Consider the following 17,022-nt stretch of genomic DNA (forward strand, 5'->3'; position numbering starts at 1 on the left):
TACTAAGCAACTTTAGTTTCCTCTTTCACACTTTCTAAGTTCTGATAACTCTATATCCTTACCTCCTACTCCCTTCAATATCTCATCCTACACCTCACCCCCAGTTCTTTGTCCATCATCAGAAACTGTACACTCTTTTGCAAACCTACTGTTTGTATTGTAGATAATAATTGAGCAAATATTGTAGATAATAATTTCTGAATATTCTGACAAAACCATAAATGTCTTAATAGCAGATATTTGGTTTAAGATTGTATATTGTTTGTACTGGAATCTGTTCACATTGATCTCCTCCTTAAAGGAGAGGTATTGGAAACCTGCAGAGACACTATAAGCCTATAGGGTAAAAACCTTAAAGCACAGATCTGCAGTTCTAGAAGGGAAGACACATGAACAACATGAAAAAACAAGGGAAGAAAGTTCCCCCAAACAAACCAAGATATTACATTATTAGAATCCATGGCCAGCACAACAGAAGTTTAATGACAAAGAAGGAGTTCAGGATGTACATAATTAAAATGTTCTGTGAATTAAAGGATGATATAAGAGAGAAAATACAGGCAGCAAAAATAATTTTGATAAAGAGCTACATAAGCAAATACAGGAAACAAAAGGTTACTTCAATAAGGAGATAGAGGTTCTGAAAAAAAAAAAAAAGAAATCCTTGAAATGAAAAAATAAACCAAATTAAAAGTATCAACAACAGATTAGATCACTTGGAAGACAGGACCTCAGACAATGAAGAAAAAATATAATCTTGAAAAGAATGTTCACCACACAGTGAAGATGGTGAGAAAACATGAGCAGAACATTCAAGTATTATGGGATAACATAAAAAGACCAAATATAAGAATTACTGGAATAGAAGAAGGCATAGAATTCCAAACCAAAGTAATGAATAATCTATTCAATAAGATAATATCAGAAATTTTTCCAAACATGAAGAATGAATTGGAAAATCAAATATAAGAGTCTTACAGGACACCAAATTTACAAAATCACAACAGAGCCACACCAACACACATTATAATGAAAATGCCTAGCATACAGAATAAGGAGAGAATTTAAAAGCCACAAGAGAAAGGAATCAGATTACATATAGGAGGAAACCAATTAGGATCTCTACAGATTTTTCAACCCAGACCCTAAAAGCTAGAAGATCCTGGAACAACATATACCAAGCTCTGAAAGAAAATGGATGCCAACCAAGAATCTTATATCCAGCAAAACTAAGCTTTAGTTTGATGATGAAATAAAAACCTTCCATGATAAACAAAAGTTAAAAAGAATTTACAACTAGAAAGCCTACACTACAAAACATCCTCAGCAAAATATTCCATGAGGAGGAAATGAAAAACAACAATGAAAGTCAGCAAAGGGAGATATTACACTAAAGGAAATACTAATCAAAGGAGAAAACAAGTCAAGTTAAATACCAAAAATAAACAAATATGATAAATCATATCTCAATAATAACCCTGAATGTTAATGGCCTAAACTCACCAATCAAAAGACAGACTGGCAGATTGGATTGAAAAAAAAAAGAGCCAAAAATATGTTGCCTTCAAAAGACTCATCTCATAGGAAAAGACATCCACAGACTGAAGGTGAAAGGTTGGGAAAAAATATACCACTCACATGTACTGCAGAAACAAGCAGGGATTTCAACCTCTTATCAAATAAAGTAGACTTCAAGCCAAAGTTAATCAAAAGGGATAAAGAAGGACATTTCACACTGCTTAAGAGAACCATACATCAACAAGATATAACAATTATAAATATATATCCCCAAACAATGGAGCATTACATTCATCAAACAAACTCTTCTCAAGTTCAAGAGTCAAATAGCACAACACAATAATTCTGGGTGACTTTAACACACCTCTTTCACCACTGGATAGGTCTTCCAAACAAAGCTAAAGAAAGAAATGATAGAACTCAATACTACAATTAATAACTTAGACTTAACAGACATATATAGAATATTTCATCTCTCAATGAGTGAATAAACTTTCTTCTCAGCAGCACATGGATTCTTTTCCAAAACAGACCATATATTATGCCACAAAGCAACTCTTAGCAAATACAAACAGTAGAGATACTACCCTGCATTCTATCAGATCATAATGGAATGAAATTAGAAATCAATGATAAAATAAAAAATAGAAGCTACTCCAACACCTGGAGACTAAATAATATGCTACTGAATGAACATTGGGTTGCAAAAGACAGCAAAGAGGAGATTTAAAAATTCTTAGAGGTTTGTGCTTTGTATATGTAATAGGAAATGAATTGCATTTTGCCATCATGTAAAACAAATTAGAATAAATAGATAATTTCATTTAAAAAATTATTAGAGGTAAATGAGAATATTGATACAATATATTGAAATCTCTAGGACACTATGAAAGCAGTACCAAGAGGAAAGTTCATTGCATGGAGTTCATCCTTTAAAAGAAGAAAAAGTCAACAAATAAATGACCTAACATTATATCTCAAAGCCCTGGAAAAAGAACAAATCAACACCAAAAGCAGTAGAAGACAGGGAATAATTAAAATCAGAGCTGAAATCACTGAAATTGAAACAAAAGAAACAATTGAAAAAATTGACAAAACAAAAAGTTGGTCTTTGAAAAAAATAAGTAAAATTGATAAACCCTTAGCCATGCTAATGAAGAGTAGGTGAGAGAAAATTCAAATTACTAACACCCATGGTGAAAAAAAGAAATATCATGATGGACACTACAGAAATACAGAAGATAATTAGAAATTATTTTGAAAATTTGTACTCCAATAAAATAGAAAATATCAAAGGCATTGACAAATTTTAGAGTCATATGATTTGCCCAAACTGAATCAGGATGATATACACAAGTTAAACAGATCAATTTCAAGCAATGAAATAGAAGATGCAATCCAAGAATTTAGAAGACTACAAACCAAGAAAAGCCCAGGACTGGATGGAAATACAGGTGAGTTCTACAAGACCTTCAAAGAAGAACTAATACCAATACTCCTCAAATTATTTCATGAAATAGAAAAAGAGGGAACACTTCCAAATTCATTCTATGAGGCAAATATCACTCTGATTCCAAAACGAGGAAAAGACACATCAAAGAAAGAAAACTTCAGACCAATATCTGTAATGAACATAGATGCAAAAATTCTCAATAAAAATTCTGGCAAATTGAATACAAAAACATATCAAAAAGATAGTACACCATAATCAAGTGGGGTTCATCCCAGGGATGCAAGGTTGGTTCAAAATACAAAAATCAATAAATGTAATTTATTACATCAATAGACTTAAAGATAAGAATCATATGATCATCTCAATAGATGCAGAAAAAGCATTCAACAAAATATAGCAACGCTTCATGTTCAAAACACTAGAAAAACTAGGGATAATAGGAACATATCTCAACATTATAAAAGCTATCTATGCTAAGTCCCAGGCCAACATCATTCTAAATGGAGAAAAATTGAAAGCATTCCCTCTAAAATCTGGAACAAGACAGGGATACCCTCTTTCACCAATTCTATTTAGCATAGTTCTTGAAATTCTAGCCAGAGCAATAAGACCGACAAAAGAAATTAAAGGGATACACATAGGAAAAGAAAACCTCAAATTATCACTATTTGCTGATGATATGATTGTACACTTAGAAGATTCAAAAACTTCCATGAAAACTTCTAGAACTAATACATGAATTCAGCAAAGTAGCAGGATATAAAATCAACACCCATAAATCAAAGGCATTTCTGTACATCAGTGAGAAATCCTCTGAAAGAGAAACCAGGAAAACTACCCCATTTACAATAGCCTCAAAAAAAATTACTTAGGAATCAACAAAAGAGGCGAAGACCACTACAATGAAAATTACAGAATGCTAAAGAAAGAAATTGAAGAAGACCTTAGAAGATGGAGATCTCTCTCTTGTTCTTGGATAGGCAGAATTAATGCTGTCAAAATGACCATACTACCAAAAACACTATACATTATTTAATGCAATTCCAATCAAAATACCAATGACATTCCTTATAGAAATAGCAAAAGCAGTCATTAAATTAATCTGGAAAAACAAGAGACCCAGAATAGCCAAAGCAATCCTTAGCAAGAACAGCAAAGCAGGTGGCATCACTATACCAGACCTTAAGCTATACTGCAAAGCAATAGTAACAAAACAGCATAATATTGGCACCAAAATAGACATGTAGATCAATGGTACAGAATAGAGGACACAGAGACGACCCACATAAATACAGTTATCTCATATTAAACAAAGGCGCCAAAAACATATATTAGAGAAAGGATAGACTCTTCAACAAATGGTGCTAGGAAAACTGGAAATCCATATGCAACAAAATGAAATTAAGCCCTTATATCTCACCATGCACAAAACTCAACTCAAAGTGGATCAAGGAATTAGGAATTAAACCAGAGACCCTGCACCTAATAGAAGAAAAAATAGGCCCAAATCTTCATCATATCAGATTAGGCCCCGACTTTCGTAATAAGACTCCTATAGCACAAGAAATAAAATTGAGAATCAATAAATGGGAAAGATTCAAACTAAAAAGCTCCTTCTCAGCAAAAGAAACAATCAGTGATGTGCATAGATAGCCTACAGAATGGGAGCAAATTTTTACCACATGCACATCAGATAGAGCACTAATCTCTAGGATATATAAAGAACTCAAAATACTTAACACCAAAAAACCAAATAACCCAATCAATAAATGAGCCAAGGAAATGAACAGACACTTCTCAGAAGATGATATACAATCACTTAACAAATATATGAAATAATGTTCAATATCTCTAGCAATTAGAGAAATGCAAATCAAAACTAAGATTTCATCTCACTCCAGTCAGAATGGCAGCTATTAAGAATACAAACAATAAGTGTTGGTGAAGATGTGGGGAGAAAGGCACACTCATACATTACTGGTGAGACTGCAAATTGGTGCAACCAATCTGGAAAGTATTATGCAGATTCCTTGGAAAACTTGGAATGGAACCACCATTTGACCCAGCTATCCCACTTCTTGATTTATACCCAAAGAACTAAAAAACAGCAGACTACAGGGACACAGGCACATCAGTGTTTATAGCAGCACAATATACAATATACAATAGCTAAATTGTGGAACCAACCTAGATGTCCTTTCAGTAGATGAATAGGTAAAGAAATTGTGGTATATATACACAATGGAATATTGCAGGCAAATGGATGGAGTTGGAAAATATTATGCTAATTAAAGTAAGCCAATCACAAAAAAAAAAACAAATGCCAAATGTTTTCTCTGATATGCTGATTCATAATGGGGATGGAGAGTGGGGGGAGCATAGGAGGAATGGAGGAACTTTAGATAGGGCAACAGTGAGGTAGAGGAAGGGAGGGGGCTGGGGGAATAGAAAAGATGGTGAAATGAGATGGACATCATTACCTTAAGTACATGTATGAAGACATGAATGGTGTGACTCTACTTTGTGTACAACCAGAGACATGAAAAATTGTGCTTTATACTTGTACTATGAATTGAAATGCATTCTGCTGTCATATATAAAAAATTAGAACAAATAAATTAGTAAAATAAGTGGAGTATTTATATGCAAAAGAATGAGGTTGAACCCTTACCTCACACCACATATTTTTAAGTCACAATGTATCAAAGAACTGAAATCATAAAACTCACAGAAGAAAACACTGTTGTTAACACCTCATTACCTTGGATAGGGTAATGGCTTCTTAGATATGACACCAAGAACATAAGCATAAGCAGTTGAACTTGACCACAATTTTAAACTTCTGTAAAGGACATCACTAAGAAAGTGAGAAGATAATCCAAAGAATGGGAGAAAATATTTGCAAACCTTTATTCTGATAAGAGACTAATATCCAGAATTAAAAGAAAAGAATACTTAACAACTCAACAATCACCACAACAAAATCTACACCCAAACCCACAAAAAAACAAACCCAATTTAAAAAATGAGAAAGAATTTGAACAGCTATTTTTCCAAAAAAGATAAGCAAATGGCCAATATGCACCTGAAAAGATGCCTGTTTGACATGAATAGTTATCAAGGAAATGCAGACCAGAACCAGTGAGACACCACATCATGTCCAATAGGGTAAGCTTATAATTTAAGGAGGAGGGGGACAATAGCAAGTGTTGGCAAGGGTATGAGAAATTTGAACCCTAGTACTTTGCTTGTGGGACTGTAAAATGGTACCCCAACTTGGGAAAACAGTTTGGCAGATTCTCAAAAAACTGAACATAAAGTTTCTGTAATTCTTAGCAATTCTACTTCTAAGTAGATGCCCAAGAGAAATGAAAATATATGTCCACACAAACCTTGTACATGAACATGCATAGCAGCAATATTTACAACAGCCAACCAGTGAAGCAATGCAAACTTTCATTGATTGATGAATAAATAAGTGTGGCATATCCATGCAACAGAATATTTCAGCCTTCATTGGAATGAAGTGCTAACACTCCACAGCATAGCAGAACACTATGAAAGAAGTGAAAGAAGTCAGGCACAAAGGACTATGATTTGTATGATCTGTTTACGTAAAATACCCAGAACAGGCAATCCAAAGAGACAGAAAATGAATTACTTGTTATCAGAGGGTGGGGAAAGAAGAGAAATAGAGTGATGGATAATTGGTAGAGGGTTTTCTCTTTAGGTGGAAGGAAATTCTCTGAAATTAATGATTACTTAATTCTCTGACTATAATAAAAACCACTGAACTGTGTACTTGAAAAAGGTGAATGTTTTGGAATGTGAACTATATCTCAATAAAAAGACAAAAGGGAGACATAGGGTATGTCACAATTCCATGTCACAAACTACTTATACTTTATAATATAAAACTACATGAATAATAATCTAAATTATGTCCAGTACATTACTTGCTAAAGCAAGATCATGAATGTATCATAATATTTTATGAAACTTAACATTCCAGAGTCAATCATTTCTTCTTTATCAATCATGAATTCATTGAATGTGCATTTATGGAGGGCTTACTGTATGCCAGGCTCTGCATCAGCTTCAGTGCTTGAAAAAGCTATAAAGATAAAACTGAATTCAACTATATCATGCTCATCAGTAAATCATGCAGAAGGGGCTGTGAGTAGCTCAGCAGTAAGTGCTAGTCTAGCATGTCCAAGACTCTGGGTTCAATCCCCATATCACAAAATATAAATAAATTACAGCCTGAGATACAAAATAGAAAGAAGACATGGAAGAGATTCATATGAAATTTTATTCTATTCAGGGGAGGAAGCAAAAATTCCAAATGAAGAGATATTGGACCGTGGACAATGGAAGAAGGCAGTATTAGAAACAGACCTTGCACTACAGTTATGTTTTGGAGATGTGGGGTAAGGTGGCAGGTTAGAGTCCAGAAAGATACAATGACCAGAACTAAAGACCCAGACTCAGAAGCTGCCATAGCAGTGTTCCTTTGAATTAAAATTCCCCAACTTTTTTCCTTTAATTTCCTAATAACCTGCATTTTCCACCCCAGCTTCCTCATGATGAAAATGGACACTGAGAAGCTGCTCCCCCAGCACCCTCAGACAGGTACCAGGGAAAGCTGAATTGTAACATCTCTCTGGCTAGCAAAGCCTGAATAAATCTATTTATGTATATTTTCTGCCTTTTGTTCATTTACATTGTAATGTTTCTGAAGGATCAATGGAGGCAGATTTGGCTGCCTTCCCAGTTCGAGTCAGACAGTAATTAAATACATTTTTTCCTTTTTATATTATTTCTCTTATTTCTGATGTAGGCAGGTGACTGAATCCAGCCCTCTGAAACCCAACAGAGTGTCTGACCTGGAGTTCCAGTAGCCACCTGCCTCACCTTTACAGTTTCTCTGCCTTTATGACCTCTCCACTCAACTAGGACCATAGCCTTCACCTTGGGTTTGTACCTGCCACTCAACCACCATCTTTTTTGCAACCTGAAGGATCTCCTTAAACTCAGCTTGGTCAAGATTCAAGATTCTCCAGTGCAGAGATAATAGAATTGCAGCTCAGTCAACTATCTAAAACCTTCATCTGTCGAAATTGTTTCTTCATTTTCAGCTTCTTCAAGATTTTCCTCCAAACATTGTTGTCTCAGACAAATTGGATGACCCACAGAGTTACCAGTGCCCCAAGCCAGAGACCCTGCTGGGTTCAGGCAGACTGAATTCGATTGCCCACCAATGTCAGAAATAAGAGAAATGATAATAAACAGGAAAAAGGAATTTAATTGCAGTTTGACCCAAACTGGGAAAGCAGTTAATATGCCTGTGTGTCAAACACAAACATTACAATTTATAGGAACAAAAGCGAGAGATGTACATATGTAGACTTAGCCAGGCTGTGCTGCCCAGAGATGTTTCCATTTTGGTTTCACTGGCATCTGCTCGAGCCAAGGGTTGGAGCATCTCAGTTTCCATTCTTGGCTTGAGGAAATTGAGATGGAGAAATACAGGTTACCAGGAAATAAAATAGGGGAAAAATAGTTTGGTATATTTAATTTAAACAAGTCCTCATTACAAGGAGCAAAAACCATAGTAGATACAGAACTCACCCAATTAGAAACTAGTTGGCTACAGGAAGATAGAAGAAGGGGGACTAGGGTGAAAATGATGTTCTGGTAGTGCTGTTAGCCGAAATTGGAGACATGGACAGGAGATTTGGAATAAGGCTTTTTAAATGTTGGGTGTATATTAAGTTTGAGGTACCAGAGGGAAAAATCAAGTGGGAAAATCTTCCAGAAATTGAAAAGACTTGAAGAAAGGAATGTAGGGTATAAAAATCCATCTTAGAGTCACTTGTATTGAAATACTACTTAAAGCCACAAAGTTGTCAAAAGACAAAATATAAATAGAGGAAAAAAAGAGTGATCCTCAGGAATATCCACATTTAAAGATCAGGAAGTGAAGGACAGCAAGAAGTCCTAGATAGAACTTCTTTAGTGGATCCTTGGAGAAACAGGGAGGAGGCAACCAAGATGAATGTCACCCTTGAACGCTGAAGACTTGTTACAATGGTTAAGGTGAAATGCAGATGGCAGGGAAGTTGAAGTAAATGGGCAAAGAGGAAGGGAGATAGTATAAACTAGTCTTAATGTTTCCCTAGGACAGGGCCCAAAAGAGAGGGAATTTATTCAACAAGGGAGGCAGAGTTTGCTTTTAGATTAAAGGATTGAAGAGAGAGGAAGAGACTAAAGATATAAAATAGTTGAAATCATACCCTATCTTGGAAGAAGGACTAAAAAGGGGATGGGAACCCTAGATATGAGGCAGGAAGTCCTTACCAAATAAGAAAGAAAAGATGGTTTTTGTACCATTGTTTAAATATGGAAAAATTGTAAAAGACGTATCGACATGACCCCATGAATGAAAAGAAAGAGAAGAGGCTGAAGGTGTAGCTCAGTGGTAGAGCACATGTTTAGCATGCCTGAGACTCTGGGTTTGGTCCCCCATATCACAAGAGGAAAAAAAGAGAGAAAGTATTAAATATAATATTATGCCACTTGTGTTTAAAATAAATACATTCATCATGTTTAATAAAACCACTAGACTTTTTTTAGGTTTTATTTTATTTTTTTAAGTATTATAACATATTGTTTAAAATGAAACAAACAATTCAGTCAAAATTCTCCACATTTCCCCAACATTGTATACTGTCAAGATGTAAGGTAAAGCTTCAGTGATCCAGAAGGTGGGGTAACTGACTGACAGAGAAACAGAAACAGACCCATACAAATACAACCAAATGACCTTCGAGAAAGAAACAAAGGTTATTCAGTAGAGAAGATGGTCTTTTCAACAAATGGTGCTAGGACAAGTGTAAAAAGTGAATCCAGACACGGGTCTTACATGTTTCACAAAAAAAATTGACTCAAAATTGATCGTAGACCTAAGTGTGAAATACAAGACTACAACTTCTAGGAGAAAACCTAGATGACCTTGCATTTGACAATGGTTTCTTAGATAAAATGCCAAAAGCACAATTCACAAAAGAAATAACTAATAAGTTGGACTTCACTAAAATTAAAATCTTCAGCTCCGTGAAAGGCATTATTAAGAGAAAGAAAAGATGAAAGGACTAACACGGCCTGGGAGAAAGTATTTGTAAGACACAAATCTGATAAAGGAGGAGGATTGCAAGTTCCAGGCCCACCTGGGCAACTTAGTGAGACCCTGTCTCAAAATAAAAATAAAAAATAAAAGAGCTGGGGAAGAAGTGGTAGAATCCCCTAAGTTCAATCCTCAGTGCAGAAAAAGAAAAAGACAGAGAGAGAGAGAGACAGGGAAAGGGGGGAAATGTTTTTAGAATAATGCATGTGTGAATCAATCAATCAATTCTAATCTCTCTTTTTCTTATTGAGGTGAAATTCACATGAGATAGAATTAACTGTTTTAAAGTACACAGATCTGTGACTTTAGTAAATTTGTAGTGTTGTGCAACCATCACTTCTATCTAGTTATAAGACGTTTTTATCACCCCAAAGGAAGCTGCATACCCAGTAAGCATTCTCTCCCCATTCCTTCTGGGAAAGTCCCTAGCAACATATGATATACCTTCTGGTAACACAGTTTTAGCTATTCTGAATATTTCCTATAAACAGCATCACAAAATATGTAATCTTTCATGTCTGACTTGTTTCACTTAGCATGTTTTTGAGACTCATCCATGTACTTTCTTCCTTTTTACAGATGAATAATATTTTATTGTATGGATACATTTCATTTATATAAGTAAACATATAAAACGTGGGTATATTTTGTTTGCCCATCTGTTGGTGGACATTGGATTGTTTCTACCTTTTGGCTCTGGTACTGTGCTGCTTAAGACACGTGTGTTTGAATTTTTTTTTTTTTTTTTGAGAGAGAGAGAGAGAATTTTAATATTTATTTTTTAGTTTATCGGCGGACACAACTTCTTTGTTTTGTATGTGGTGCTCAGGATCGAACCCGGGCCGCAAGCATGCCAGGCGAGCACGGTACCGCTTGAGCCACATCCCCAGCCCCAAGACATGCGTGTTTGAATTCTTGATTCAAATCTGCCATTAAGGTGGTCCTCCTGGTTATCGCCTAGGGAGTTAAGTTTATTTGTGGTACTTAGTAGATATCAGCTGACATTGCATAGGGATTTGTTGAAGAGAACTGATTTTCTTGTGTTTGCTTATTAAATATGTAATGAAGCCAATGTAGAAAACCTTGGCTCTGGAGCCCTGCAGCTTTGGGGTAACACAAGAAAAGGAAGAAAAGAAGCTGGGCATAGTGGTGCACACCTGTAATTCCAGTGATTCAGGCAGTTAAGATAGGAGGATTGCAAGTCTGGGCATCTTACCAAAACTCTGACTCAAAATAAAAAGTAAAAAGAGCTTTGGATGTAGCTTGTGGTACAGCACCCCTGAGTTCAATCCTCTGTTAATAAAAAAAGAGGTTGGGGGTAGAAAGTGATTCTCGGAATAGGGAGGTTCTTGTGGCTCCCTGGGAAGATCAGTCATTCCATTCAGTGGCCTTGATTAAAGTTCTACATTTCCACCTTTGGGGTTATTACATTGCAAGAGAGGACCCAGCAAGGAAAACAAGGAATTGTAGATTTTTAAGACGTGGCTCTTTTTGAGTCATGATCTTGATTATCTTTAACCTTTCAAAATGAATCTCTCTCCTTCACATTTGGCTTTATATATGTAGCTTTCAAACTCTTACTGTGAATTCTTATTCACCATGAACTCAATACAAAAGCTGTGTCTGTAATTTGAGTGACTCAGAATGACTTTTCCATGTGAGTCACACCTCTCAGGACGATTCTGTTCAAACTGTACCATCTTAATTAAGCATCTCCATCCTCCTCAAAAAAAGCACAAAAGATGAAACAAGAAAAACGAGATCATCCATATTAAACATTTAGGCCAGCTCAGATTTAAGTGTATACATTTTAAATAATAATTAGAAAATAAAAATAATCATCTATACAAATTTCTTTCAAGCTTATAATAGGAACAAACATTCCAGATATTTTAATCAAAGAACAAAACATCAGTTGGGCTAATCAGTTTGAGAGAAATATAAATTCTGATTTTTTTCATTCACATAAAAGTCCAGAGGTAGGTGGTTTAGGCTGGTATGGTGCGTTTGCTCCTTAACATCCTCATTCAGTGTTCAGCTATTCTTCACCATGCAGCTATTCCTGTAATATGGCCCTCCATAGTTCAACACGGAAGTTAGAGATCCAGCCATCAAATCCACTATCTAATCAACAGGATGGAAGAAGAGACAAATAAGGGGCAAGGGCAAAACATAGATATCTTTCAAGGAAAGTTTTTTTTTTTTTTTTTTTTTTTTTTTTTTTTTTTTTTTTGCAGCTGCCATAGTTACTTCTGCTTACCTCTCATTGGCCAGACTTAGTTGATGTTTGGACAACCATATTCTTTAAGGCTACTTTACCAATTATAAATCGCAGCCAATTTGACAAGATTGACCTCAAATTCTGACTTCCTGGTGGCATAAGAAACAGGCTTAATCCTGAAAATTTACTCCTAGAATATGGGTGAAGAGATTCCCAGATTCCTGCTGCAGACAGGAGAAGGTGTTCAATACCACTTACCACAATCTATTCATGGAAGAGAAGTGCAATAGTTTGGAACTTAAATGACCCTCAAAGGCCAGTGTGTTGAAGGCTTGGTCCCAGCAGGTGGCACTACTGGAGGTGGTGGAAACCTTTGGGAGACGAGGCCTAGTGGGAGGAGTTAGTTCACTGGGGAGGGAGTGCCTTAGAAGAGGATATTGGAACCAGGTCCCTCCTCTCCTTTTCTCTGCTTCCAAACTGTCAGCTTGAACAGCTTCCTCTGCCTTGTGCTTCCTCTACCTTGTACCACTCACCACAGCCTTAAACAACAGGGCTAAGTGACTGTGGACTGAAATGTCTGAAACCATAAGCCAAAATAGACCTTTTGTGTTTTGAAGCTGATTATCTCGGCATTTGTACAGTAACAGAAAGATGACTTACCGGAGGAGGAAAGAGTGGGGAGCCGGAATGGAACCAGGGTTGGGGAATCAGTCCTCACAACCAGCTCCTGAGAGAAGAGTCTGTGGGTTGCAAGTTTCCCTGACACTGAAACAGGGGGTAGAAAGGAGACAGGTGTGAAGACCAAACTAAAAAGAAGAGGAAAATTTCATTAACAATGAAAAACAATGGGCTGCCAGGCCTAGTGATGCATGCCTATAATCCCAGCGGCTCTGGCGGCTGAGGCAGGAGGATCACAAGTTCAAAACCAGCCTCAGCAACAGCACAGTACTAAGCAACTCAGTGAGACCCTGTCTATAAATAAAATACAGAATAGGGTGGTAGATGTGGCTCAGTGGTCGAGTGCCCCTGAATTCAATCCCTGCCCCCCCACCAAAAAAAAGAACCAATGAGAAAAAAGTTGGAAGAAACATCTTAGCTTTAATATATAAACCAATATTAGACGATAATTTGGAAAAGAGAAAAAATATATAATTATAATATATATAACAGTCATAATTCTGTCATCCCTACACTGTTACCACAAAATGACCCAGCCAGATATAAACTTCACAGATCATTTCAGCCTTTTATTCAGTGGGTCCATGGGAATGGACCCACTCTTCTGGTGGAAAATGAGCCTCTGAACAAAGGAGGACACTGGGCTTATATAGATTATACTGAGAGGTGCCTTAAATAATGAGCATGTCAGCTTGGGCACTCAGGAATTTTGGGTCTGTCTTACTGGGCAAAATGGGAGGGGTTCTGGGGTCAGCAGTCAGTCTCTGGGATTTATCTTACTGGGCCCAATGAAAGGTTTGGGGTCACTGTAGTATCTGGAAAGGATTCACTTAGGAAAGGATCAATGCTTTGGCCTCTTCCTGGAGACAGCCTTTCTAGGTTGATGGACACCTCCTCCCCAGGGTTTGTTTTATCACCAGCAAAGAATGTATTGGGAAAGATTCAATGCTCTCAATGTATGGCTTTCTCACTCCCCTTTTCCCAGTTCTCACTATTTTTGGAGTTTGTCATCTTCCATATCTAATAAATACCGCATTAGGAATATTTATGGCCTTTTGTTTTCCAATGAGAGGTATTTCTTCACTTTGCTTTTACTTTAAACATAGATACTATAAATATAATAAAACCATATTTTCTACCCTGTGTTTTTCAGGTAACATTAATATATGAACAATTTTAAATAAAAATTTTTCGTGTGATAACGTTCTTTGTAAAAACAAAGAACTGGTTAAGGATATGGGCCCTGAAGTGACTCTTCACAGCTTGAGTTCATATCCCAGCTTGGGGGGACCACAGGTAACTGACTTAACACAACTTTGCCTCATTTTCCTCATCTATGAGTGAGAAGAAATAATATGATAATAACACCTACCTCATAGAGCTGTTATGAGGATCAAATAAAATAATTTATTTCAAATGAGCTAATAACAACTCAATTAACAAAAGCTCTTCCTATTTTTACCTAATTTTACTACCTACATAAAATTCCATCCTATTACTGAACAGTTGGCTGATTATCAGTTTGGGGCTATCAAAAATTTGAAATATTTTAGTGCACTTTTCTCTTTTATACATATTTTTATTTAAATTAATTTTTAATTGGTGCAGCAGAATTATACATAATAGTAACACATTCATACATGCACATAATTTGATCAATCTCATTCCCTTGTACCTTCACTTTTCCTTCCCTCCTCCATACCCTGGTCCCCTTCTTCTACTCTGCTAGTCTCACTTCTAATTTCATGAGATGCCCCACCCTCTCCTTTTAAATTTTTTGCCCTTTTTTCTCTGTCTTCCACATATGAGAGAAAACATATGACTGACTCTTGACAGTTTCTGAGTTTGGCTTATTTTGCTTAACATAATGTTCTCAAGTTCCATACATTTTCCTATAAATGACAATTTTGTTTTATGGCTGGATAAAACTTCAATATATATATATATATATATATATATATATATATATAAACACACTACACTTTCTTTGTCTGTCCATCTGTGAACCAAAGCCTAGGCTGATAGCTTGGCTATCATGAATTGTGCTGCTATATATATGGATATGCATATGTCATTTTAATATGACTTTAATTCTTTAGAATAAATACCAAAGAGTAGTATAGTTGGTCATGTAGGGGTTCTATTCCTACTCTGTTGAAGAACCTCCATACTGATTTTCATAGTGGTTGAGTACAATCCCACATCTTCTCCAACATTTATTAGTATTTGTATTCTTCTTAAAAATATTTATTCTTAAGCTTTAGGTGGATACAATATCTTTATTTTACATTTATGTGGTGCTGAGGATCGAACCGGTGCCTTGTGCACGCTAGATGAGCACTCTTACCACTGAGCCACAACCCCAGCCCTAATATTTGTATTCTTGATAATGACCATTCCAACTGAGATGAAATCTCAGTATAGTTTTGATTTGCATTTCCTTGACTACTAAAGCTCTTGAACATTTTTTCATTAATTTGTTGGCTATTTTTATTTCTTCTTTTGAGAAGTATCTATTTAGCTAATTTGCCCATTTATTGATTGAGTTATTTTGTTGTTTTGTTTTTGTTTTTGTTTTGGAGTTCTTTATATATTATGGATATTAATCCTCTGTCAGAAGACCAGCTGGCAAAGATTTTCTCCCATTTTGGAGACTCTCTCTTCACCCTATCAATTGTTTCCCTTTCTGTAAAGAAGTGTTTTAATTTGATGCTGTCCCATTTATTAATTCTAAGTATTATTTCCTGAGCTTTAGGAGTCCTATTGAGGAAGTCATCGCTTGTGCCTACTTGTTGGGAGGGTTGACCTTATGTTTTCTTCTAGGAGTTGCAAAGTTTCTAGTCTAAATCCTATGTCATTCATCCATTTTGAGTTGACTTTTGTGCAGAGTGAGAGATAGGGAATTACTCTCATTCCTCTGTACATGGATATCTAGATTCCCAGCATTAGCTGTTAAAAAGGCCCCAATATATGTTTTGGTGCATCAAGAATCAGATGACTATATCTGTGTGGGTTTGTTTCCATTTCTCCTATTCTATTCCATTGGTGTATATGTCTGTTTTTATGCCAATACCATGAAATTTTTGTTACTATAGCTCTGTACTATAATTTGAAATTAAGTTTTGTGATGCTTCCTGAATTGCTCTAATTGTTTTTACTATTTTGCATCTTTTATTCTTCCTAATGAATTTTAGACTATTATTTCTAGTTCTTTAAAAAATGTCATTGGTATTTTGATGGGGATTGCAATGAATCTGTAGATTGCTTTCAGTATTATGGCCATTTTAACAATATTCATTCTGCATATCAAAGAACAGGGAGGTCTTTCTATGTTCTAAAGACTTCTTAATTTCTTTATTCTGTGTTCTATAATTTTCATTGTAGAGGTCTTTTTCCTCCTTGGTTAGATTTATCCCTAGGTTTTTGTTTGTTTGTTCATTTGTTTGTTTTTTGGTACTGGGGATTGAACTCAAAAACACTCAACCACTGAGCCACATCCCCAGTCCTATTTTGTATTTTATTTAGAGACAGGGTCTCACTGAGTTGCTAAGTGCATCGCTGTTGCTAAAGCTGGCTTTGAACTCACAATCCTCCTGACTCAGCTTTCCGAGCCAATGGGATTACAGATGTGCGCCACCACAACCAACTCATTTGCTTATTTGTGGCTGTTGTGAATGGAACTGTTTTCCTGTCTTCTTTCTTAGCAGCTTTATTATTGGCATACAGGAAAGCTGTTGATTTTTATATGTTGATCTTATATTCCACTATGTTTATTTTTTATCAACTATAGAAATCTTCTTGTTGAGCTTTATGAATATCCTAAGTATAGGATCATATCATCTTCCAACAGTGATAATTTTATTTTTTCTTTCCTGTTTGTATTCCTTTTATTTCCTTCTCTCCTGTAATTGTTCTACCTAAATTTCAAAGTACTATTAAATAAGTGTGGTGAGAGTGAACTTCCTT

At 35.8% G+C, this 17,022-nt stretch overlaps 1 protein-coding gene across 16 annotated transcripts in view; it reads right to left on the bottom strand.

The window, feature by feature from the left end:
• Positions 1-9,579: 9,579 nt before the first annotated feature.
• Cflar (CASP8 and FADD like apoptosis regulator) overlaps positions 9,580-17,022 on the bottom strand; it is a 57,600-nt gene continuing 50,157 nt past the window's right edge. For 14 of the 16 annotated variants that reach the window (XR_011709093.1, XR_011709089.1, XR_011709085.1 and 11 more), the window contains one exon: positions 9,580-13,143. The gene's annotated coding sequence lies outside the window, so the exon portion shown is untranslated. The remainder of the gene's footprint in view (positions 13,144-17,022) is intronic. The other 2 variants (XR_011709087.1, XR_011709088.1) reach the window with 2 other exon arrangements.

The sequence above is a fragment of the Marmota flaviventris genome, chromosome 11 (assembly GCF_047511675.1).
Source record: "Marmota flaviventris isolate mMarFla1 chromosome 11, mMarFla1.hap1, whole genome shotgun sequence".
Lineage (NCBI taxonomy): Eukaryota > Metazoa > Chordata > Mammalia > Rodentia > Sciuridae > Marmota > Marmota flaviventris.